This window comes from Trachypithecus francoisi, unplaced genomic scaffold (assembly GCF_009764315.1).
Source record: "Trachypithecus francoisi isolate TF-2019V2 unplaced genomic scaffold, Tfra_2.0 Lachesis_group4, whole genome shotgun sequence".
Taxonomy (NCBI): Eukaryota; Metazoa; Chordata; class Mammalia; order Primates; family Cercopithecidae; genus Trachypithecus; species Trachypithecus francoisi.
In genome coordinates this window covers 9,640,335-9,650,258 of record NW_022681469.1, presented here as the reverse complement: position 1 = coordinate 9,650,258, position 9,924 = coordinate 9,640,335, and positions in this window count along the sequence as shown.

The following is a 9,924-nucleotide window of genomic DNA, read 5'->3' as shown; positions in this document are numbered from 1 at the left end:
ACAAAAAACATTTATTGTTTTATATCATACAGTCTTGAAGGTTCAGAAATCTGGAAACGACTGAGCTGTGTGGCTCTGATTCAGGGTCTCCTATTAGATTGCAGATAAGATGTCAGCTGGGGCTGCAGTCATCCAAAAGTTTGACTGGGGCTAGAGGAACCACTCTAAGCTGACTCATTCACATGGCTATTAGAAAGAGGACTCAGTTCCTTAACGGATATTGGCAGGAGGCCTCAATTCCTTGCCATGTGAGCCTCTTACAGAGCTGTTTGATGTGTCCTTGTGACATGACAACTGGCTTCCCCGAGTTTGTTATCCAAGAGAGAGAAAGGTAGAGCCACAGTGTATTTTATGACTTTATTTAAGAAGTGATACATTGCCATTTCCACCACATTCTATTCATTACAAGTGTGTTACTAAACTCAGTAACACTAAACTTAGTGTCTTACTAAGCACATGGAAGATAATTGAGCTTCACATCTCCAAGGGAGAAATGTCAACATACTTTAAAACTATCAAAGTCAGCTCAAAGTAGAAGGAATATAAAGCTGTATCAGGCTGAATATATTTAAATGGGCCCACTGAACTGAGATTTTCCAGATTTAATGTGTTAGCTCCAGGGACTGGGAATAACTCTGAAAGGATACCTTCAAAGGGGACATCTGGATTTGAACCAGAGACCTCTTTAATTTGCAGTCAAATGCAGACTATATCCACATTGTGCTAGTGTGGCTGACTGAAAAACAGGTCCAAAGGTAGCCTACACCACGTGAACTTGGAATGCCAGAGCTTCCTTGGTATGTTGTAGTGGAAGATGTGGTAGCTAGAACTGTAAGACGGCCCCCATGATTCCTGTACCCTAATATCCATACGTTTGTGTACTTGCTTCCTCATGAGTGTGGATTGGATGTGTAACTTTTGTCTAATCAACAACATATAGCAGGCTGGGCACGGTGGCTCATGCCTGTAATCCCAGCTCTTTGGGAGGCCGAGGCGGGTGGATTATCTGAGGTCAGGAGTTGGAGACCAGCCTGACCAACATGGAGAAACCCCATCTCTACTAAAAATACAAAATTAGCCGGGCATGGTAGCACTTGCCTGCAATCCCAGCTACTCAGGAAGGCTGAGGCAAGAGAATAGCTTGAACCTGGGAGGCGGAGGTTGCAGTGAGCCGAGATCGCGCCATCGCACTTCAGCCTGGTCAACAGGAGCAAAACTCCATCTCAAAAAATAAAAAAATAAAAAAATAAATAAAATAAATAAATAAATAAATATATATATATATAGCAAAGGTGATGGGATGTTGTTTCAGCAATTATGTTACTTATCTGGCAAAGATGAAGGGATTTTGCAAATGGAATAAACCTAATCGGCCAACTACAAATTAATCTAAAGGGAGATTATCCTGGATGTGCCTGACTCAATTGTAAGAGGATTTAAGCCTTCCTTGAGAGAGAGAGACCTCAAACAGCCACTAGGCCTGAAATTCCTCTATTCTCTCTACATCCTCCTGCCTTCTGCCTGTGAACAACAAGCTTAAGCTTATGTCTATGGGGTTCCAAAGATCCAAGCTTATCATTTTCCTCCTGAAAGAGGTCAAATGAACTCAGAAGAATCAATCTCATGTTATAGGTCTTACAGCCATCATGAAAACAGCAGCCAATTGGGCTCCCAAGACATCTGCTTCATTTAACACTTAGCACAATCAACCACAGTGATAGCTTGATTGGTTGTGATGCCAATGTATGCCATGGACTACTAGCATCCCATTATTTCTCATTGGCAAGGGGCTCCTCATTGCACTCAAGCCAAGAATACAAACAAACCAATTCCCCAAACCCATGGTGTGAAACTATCTACTGATTGTTACCACCTCACTTCTGGTATCAATTCTGTACCAATCAGGATCCAATAGGAAGACAGAAACCACATGGTAACTTAAATAGGAAAAAGTCAGTATACAGAAATAGTAACTCTAGCGGAGGATTGGAATAATGAGGGACATTGATTAGTAAGGGGCAAAGAGAACTCTAAAGAATATAGGAAGAGCAGATATAGGGAGTAAACCCTATCCCAGGGCTGAGAAAGGGCACCCAAGCAAGGAACAGATCTGGAAAAACCCCACCTCCATCGCAGGCTAAGATTTAAGCTGTATTGAAAAGGCTGTGATTGTGGCTTACTGAGTGGAGAAATTCACTCAGATGCCACAGCAGGGTTCAAAGGGAATCCACCCCTTAGGGTGATGGGGGCAACGATCCACGGGGAAATGTACCTGCAGCAGTCACTGGGAAACTGCTTTCTGGAGTTCTTGGGGAAACCAACCATGAGAAACTTCTGCCCTCAGAACTTGCTGCAGAGCTGCCTGAAAGGTGCTGAGGAAGCCATTCACAAGGAGGTGCCATGCAGCAATGCTCCAGAGAAAGCAGTCAGATGCTGCTGGCTCAGTGTACTGCGGGAGCCCAGAGCTACAGACGGTGCACACACTGCAGGAGCCGCCAGGCGGAATGCACCACAACCAGGAATACAAACCCTTTCCTTCCCCAGCATCCCTCTTGCGCCTTCTACTGACAAAGCATAACATTGTGCCATTGACTAGGGAGAAATAGTTATAGGGTACCACTCCATTATCACAGAGCAGGCAATGAGGAATGCATTTGGAGTCAAGAGACATTACTTTGATAACTGGCACAGGAGACATACTAACAGAGATTTTCAGCCTTCATCCTAGGGCAAGGCAACTGTTCTACCTGTCCCAGGGCCTCAACTGAGCAGGTTGGCCCAGCTGCAGTTGCTGGGGCTGGACACTAAGTCTAGGTTCCCCAGAAACAAAGCTTGAACCAGCAAGGGCTTCTGTGTTGGGACCAGAGACCCCTCCTCTGCAGGTCAATCCCAGGCCCTGAATGGGCAACTTTCCCTGAGGTAGGCCCACCTGCTGTGTGTCTATGCTTCCCACCTGGATATCCATCAGGCTACCAAAGTGACTCCCTCACCTTTCAAAAATATTTTTTATTTTATAGAAAACTACATAGAGGCCGGGCGCGGTGGCTCAAGCCTGTAATCCCAGCACTTTGGGAGGCCGAGATGGGTGGATCACAAGGTCAGGAGATCGAGACCATCCTGGCTAATACGGTGAAACCCCGTCTCTACTAAAGAATACAAAAAACTAGCCGGGCGACGAGGCAGGCGCCTGTAGTCCCAGCTACTTGGGAGGCGGAGGCAGGAGAATGGCGTGAACCCAGGAGGCGGAGCTTGCAGTGAGCTGAGATCCGGCCACCGCACTCCAGCCTGGGCGACATAGCCAGACTCCGTCAAAAAAAAAAAAAAAAAGAAAACTACATAGAATAATTTAAGAATCACCAATATACTTAACACTCAGAAGGGGTAACTGCTATCATGTTAGAATTGGCTCATGATTTTTAGGTAGGGAAACATCACCAACACAGCCACGCCCCCTGCAACATCCTCGTCCTCAGTCCACTCCCCTTCCTCCCTCCCTATAGACAACTATTCTCATAAATGTAGGCTACATCCTTCCACTTTCCACTCCATTTTTTTTAACTTTTTGAGATAACTGAAGATTCCCATGCAGTTGTAAGAAATAGAGGGATCCTGTGTGTTTTTCAGCTAATTTTCTCCAATAATATAATTTTGAATAACTAGTGTACAATAGCACCACCAGGAAACTGACATTGATACAAGCCCCACCCATCTTACTCAGATGTCATTAGATTTACATGCACCTGTGTGTGTGTGTTTAGTTCTTTGCAATGTTATAACCGGTGTAGACTTGTGTGGCCACCACCACAGTCAACCTATAGAACAGTTTTCTCACAAGGGTCCGTCACAGCACACAATATGTAACCTTCTGAGATTGGCTTTTTTTCCACTCAGCATAAATCCCTAGAGATCTATCCAAGTTGTTGTGTGTATCAATGGTCTACTCCTTTTTATGGCTGAGTAGTGTTTCATCATATAGATGAACAATAGTTTGCTAAACTTCATTCATCTATTGAAGGATGTTTGGGTTGTTTCCAGCTTTTGGCTATTATGAATAAAACTTCTGTGAACACTTGGGTACAGATTTTTCTGAGAAAAAAAATTTGTGCTTCTTTGGGATAATGCCCAAGACTGCAATTATTGGGTCCTACAGTAAGCACACGTTTGGCTTGGTCAGAACCTGCCAAACTGTTTTGTAGAGCGGCAGTACCATTTCACATTCCTACCAGTAATGTAGGAGTAATCCAGTTTTTCTGCATCCTCAACAGCATTTGATATCACTTTTCTATTTTACTTATTCTGATAGGTGAGTAGTGATATCCCACTGCAGCTTTATTAGCGTTTTCTTAATGGCCAATGATGTTGACATCTTTTCATGTGCTTATTTGCCAACTGAACATCCTCTTCAGTGAAATGTCTTTGAAATATTTTGCCCATTTTTGAAATGGACTTTTTTGTTAAATTTGGACAACTTTATATATTCTCAATACAAGTCTCATTTTAAAATTATTTTTACATTTATATATGGGTATACAGAAACAATATTCTATATTTTCTGTGTATGTTTAAACAACCCAAATGGGATAATGCTAAACATATAGTTCTGTATCTTAAATTATTTGCACATGACACCGTCTTTTTGAGAGCTATCTGGTCACTTTTGCAGCTGTTGAACGCGGAGCACTCATGAGGTGATAATAAAAGCAACTTCATTTTTGCTCCTCACTGCCCCTTTTAAACTTTCTCAGTGAAATGGTGTTTTCTTGTCAAAGACACTTTAATGATCACTCTTATGTAGCAAAAAGTCCCATGGCTGCAATCTTAACTCAGTCATTAAAATGTTCAGTCCCGTGGAATGACTGATACTCTGAAATCGATTGGAGCGTCTATCTTCCACTAGAAGTAGAAGAATTGAGTCATGGTCCTTCCTCTCCCTGTCCCCATCCAGCACTCATCCCTAGCATCTAGGATGGGGAGAGGGGGAGTGGGGAGGAGAGGAAAAGGAGAATGAGAAAGTTCTTACCTGACTGGCACTGTAATAAGATAGGTTTGTTTTTGCTGGGCTTGGCAAGTGTTTCAAATGACTCCCTGGTCATTTCCATGGGATTCTTCAGAGGGCTCCATTGGGAACATCTGACTGCTTCTATAACCTGGCGGCACATCTCTCTTGGACTGACATTTCTACCTCCACCTCTGGTTTTCTGGGTTCCATGTCACACAGATTCTCTCTGTTGGGGTCCATAACTCATCCTCTTGGGCAGAGTTTAACATAGCTCCTGAGTATCTCTCTCTCTTGTGTGGCCTGCAGGAAACACTCCTGTGCCTTCGGTCCCCAGCCCATGCTGGTGATGCAGGCCCATTTCCAAGAGCCGCATCACACTCTCCACCTGCAGGGCAGCCACCTCTGCTCAGTTTTGTGCCCTCCTTTGTGCTGGACTCTGCTCCATCGCAAACCCTGACTCCAGGGCACGTGGACCAAGTTCTGTGAGCCGAGACTCCTTGAAGCTCCTTCACTAGGCTTGAGTTAGGGGAAAACACTCCCCCCCAACTCTTTCCCCTTGAGAAGAGCAGGAAAATGTATTCCTCACCAACACTCTAATCTCTAACAAACTGACCCTCTTCTACCCTCCTGGTAGGAAGCCATCTAGTTATCAGACATGACTCTGAAATTTCCACATGGTGCTGTCTCATGCCTACTTTTGGTATTTGATACCTATTTTATCTTGGACCCTCAGCTTAAATTTTCTTTTAACTGCATAATTTAAAAAATTATAAGAGTCCAGAAAGTGTTATTCATCTATTCCACTATAAATGGACACACTCAGGACATTTCTTTTTTGTTTGTTTGTTTGTTTGTTTGTTTTCAAATTAACAATAGTACTGTAAAGAACATTTGTGCACATCTCCTGATAAACTTATGCTAGAGTTTCTCAGATGTACCAAGAAGTGAAATTCCTGAATTTTATGCATACTTTTAAGTATACTCTTATAGGTCTATATGATTTATATATTTATTTTGCTGTTTTATTGCCAAAATTTTCTCCATAGTGAGTGTACCAATTTACCAGTTTTACACTATCAGATATATAAATCTTAAACCCAAGCCCCAAATCTGTGCCCATCTGTACACGTCCTTATAAAGTCCAGTTTTAGCCAAGAGTTCTGCTAAGCCAGTTTAGCAAGAACCCCCACACTCTTGATATCTGAGCACTCTCAATAGCTGGTCAAGTTCCTCCTCCTTCATCATCTTCCAGGTGATGATGTCTGATTTCTCTGGCCTGTCTTCAGCAAGAATCCTGTTAGGCCAGTTTTTCCAGAATTCCCTTTATTCCTGATGTTACTTCTTAGTAATTTTCCATCCACTGACCCCTCACCCTGCTCCTGGGCTATAAATACCTACTTACCCATGCTGTATTCAAAGTTGAGCCCAGTCTGTCTCCCCCACTGCAAGACCTGGTTGCAGTGGTCTCTATACCTATTGCAATGGCTTCCTCACTGTGCTTTAACAAGTATCACTGAATAGCTTTTTCTTTAACAATATGTATGTATACGTGTGTGTGTGTGTGTGTGTGTGTGTGTGTGTGTATTCTGTATATTCTACCAGAAGTTTGAGTTCATATTTAGGTCTTTAATTCATCTCTTTTTTTTTTAAATTTTTTTTTTTTAAGATGCAGTTTCACTCTTGTTGACCAATCCTGGCTCACTGCAACCTCCTCCTCCTGGGTTCAAGCAATTCTCCTGCCTCAGTCTCTCAGTAGCTGGGATTACAGGCATCTGCCACCACACCTGGCTAATTTTTTTGTATTTTTAGTAGAGATGGGGTTTCATCATGTTGGCCAGGCTGGTCTAGAGCTCCTGACCTCAGGTGATCCATTTACCTCAGTCTCCCAAAGTGCTTGGATTACAGGCGTGAGCCACCGTACCTGACCTTATCTGTATTTTTTTAATGGAGTGAGGTAGGGATCACATTGTGATTTTGTTTAGAAGACAATTATTCCAGCACCATTTATTGTATAGTCTACCCTTTCCCCACTGATTGGTGACACAATCCTGGTCTTATATTCTGAGGCCACACTTCATCTAGAGCAACACTGTCCAATAGAAATATAATGCAAGCTGCAAATGTGAGCCATATATGTAATTTCATAGTTTTTCTAGTAAACACATTAATAAAAACAAATTATTGAAATCTATTTTAATGTAATATTCCTTTTAACCCACATATCTAAAGTATTATTATTGCAACATGTAATTAATAAAAGAGTTAATAAGATATTTTACATTCTTTTTGTACTGTATTCAAAAATCTGATATGGTTGTGAGGGACATTTTCATGTTTTCTGACTGAAATCTTTGAGTGCACTCGCTGTATATGGGGAACGTCTTCTTTATAAGAACAGCATCCTCAAAATAGAAGCTAGAAAACTTGTTATCCAGGCCCCTTTGAGTTTATGGAATGGGACTGGGCTCCAGTGATGGGATGTGCCCTTTTAAGGCCTGAAGAGGAATGAGGGAGGGGCAGGGTCCATTTGGCTTGCAAGGGTGGTGGTGTTGTTTTCCAGTTCTGAGGGCTTGAGTTTCTGGTAGAGAAGTGGTGGAGTTGTGGTGTCTGGAATGTAGACTCTGTCATCTGGTGCAAGGTGGCACCTGCATTATTGTTTCTTCAGCGGACCAGTTCTGCAGTGGTTTGGGGCATTTTTTCTGAAAGGTTAGACTGGAGACTAATTTTCCACAACTCTACTTTGTGACAGAGAGGCTTTTAATAAACGTTTACTGCTCAATCTAGGTTCTGTTGCTGGTCCTTAAGGGCCCTGATGAACACAGTGAGTGAAATCTTGAAGTGCCAGCTGCTCCACACTAAAGAGTTCTGAGAAATGAATCTCCAGGAGGGGTGAATTAAAGCCATGCTTTTCAGTCTATCTGCGGTGAAAATCCAGCTTTATTTTTATTTTCTTAAAATCTGTCATGAATCAACACTGGTCCATCAGACTTGCAGACTTTGAGACCTGCCACACCACCAGAGCTGGCCAATGGCAGATTGTTATAGACTTTTTCAGCATTTACTCTCGATTTCTGAATTTCTCCCATCGCAGACCCGTAACAAAGAGTTCATGGACTGGCCTCAGTTCATGGACCACACTGAGTGGCACTGAGCTGAAAGACATGCTAACCATGAATTCCTCTGGCATCCAGGGATGACTTTACCACTCAGTTAAGTTAGTTGTGCAAGCCCTTTGTAGAACTGCCTTTTCCAAACCAGTGGAAGAATCATGCACCAGCAGTTAGGAGCTGCATTCAGCTGCTAGTAACCAACTGGAAATGAGAGTAACTACTGTGCTAAGGGGTACAGGCTCACTCACGACAGCATACCTTGCATTTCTAACACAGACAAGAAGTTCCTGGGGGAACTTGTAGGCAGAGGAGCAGCAAAAGTGTATGGTTCCCTGAGCTCTCCTTATCCTGTAGAGATGTGGACTTGGGCCAGGCAGAGCTGGGTGCACCATGGGATGCGGAACAGTAGAAGAACTTTCCTCCTACACTACTCTGTATCATTAGAGGGAAGCTAAGAAAGCTGTGGGAACACTTAGTTGACTCTGTAACGATGAAAGTTTCCTGGTCAACTCAACAATGAGAGTTTCTTCCTGGTCAACTGTCAACAATGAGAGTTTTTACCAAGGAAATGGCCTTGGTAGAAAAACCTTTTTCATGACTACCTCAGACCTACGGAGGTAGGTGCTTGGTAGGCTGTTGATGGAGAAAGGGGATGAACTTTCTGAATCATCTGGATTTTTCTGTCCCTGGAGGTTTCAACAAGACAGCAATTTATGTATTTTTCATAAAGGATGTATGGAGGTGTATTAGTCTGTTCTCACACTGCTATAAAGACTTACTCTGAGGCCGGGTAATTTATGAAGAAAAGAGGTTTAATGGCCTCACAGTTCCACAGGTTGTATAGGAATTATGGCTGAGGAGGCCTCAGGAAACTTACAATCACGGCAGAAGGTGAAGAGGAAGCAGGCATATCCTCACATGGCCAGAGCACAAGGAAGAGGGTGAAGAGGGAAGTGCTACATGCTTGTAAACAACCATTCAACAAGTCTCTAGGAAGTTTCAAACTTTCCCTCTTCTTCCTATCTTCTTCTGAGCCCTCAAACTGTTCCAACCTCTGCCCATTACACAATTCTGAAGTCGCCTCCACATTTTCAGGTATCTTGACAGCAATGCCCTACTTCTCTGGTACCAATTTACTGTAATAGTCTGTTTTCACACTGCTATAAAGACATACCTGAGACTGGGTAATTTATGAAGAAAAGAGGTTTAGTTGACTCACAGTTCCACAGACTGTACAGGAAATGTGGCTAGGGAGGCCTCAGAAAACTTACAATCATGGCAGAAGTTGAAGGGGGAAGCAGGCACATCTTAACACTGCCAGAAGAGGAGGAAGAGAGAGGGAGGAAGTGGCACACACTTTTAAACAACCAGATCTCATGAGATCTCACTCACTATCATGAGAACAACAGGGGGAAGTCTGCCCCCATGATCCAGTCACTTCCCAGCAGGCCCCTTCTCCAACATTGGGGATTACAATTTGACATGAGATGTGGGTGGTGGTGTAGAGCCAAACCATATGAGGAGGGGAGCAGACCAGGGCTGGCATGGTAACTCGAGGGTGTCCTTAGAGACACAGGCTCCTTTTGTCACCCTGGTCAGCCTTCCTTAAAATGTGGATCCCATCCTCAAAGTTGACTCATGGTCCAAGTTGATAGCTTGTGCTCCAGCCATCACATCTATGTTATAAGTAGGAAGCAGAAGTAAAGGCAAAGGGAGCACATGACATGTTTGTCCTTCTCTTATATTTTCCCAGAAGTCTTCACTGTTTCTTATCCCTCGTGTGTATGCCACCCCTAGCCAAAGACGGCCCAGGAA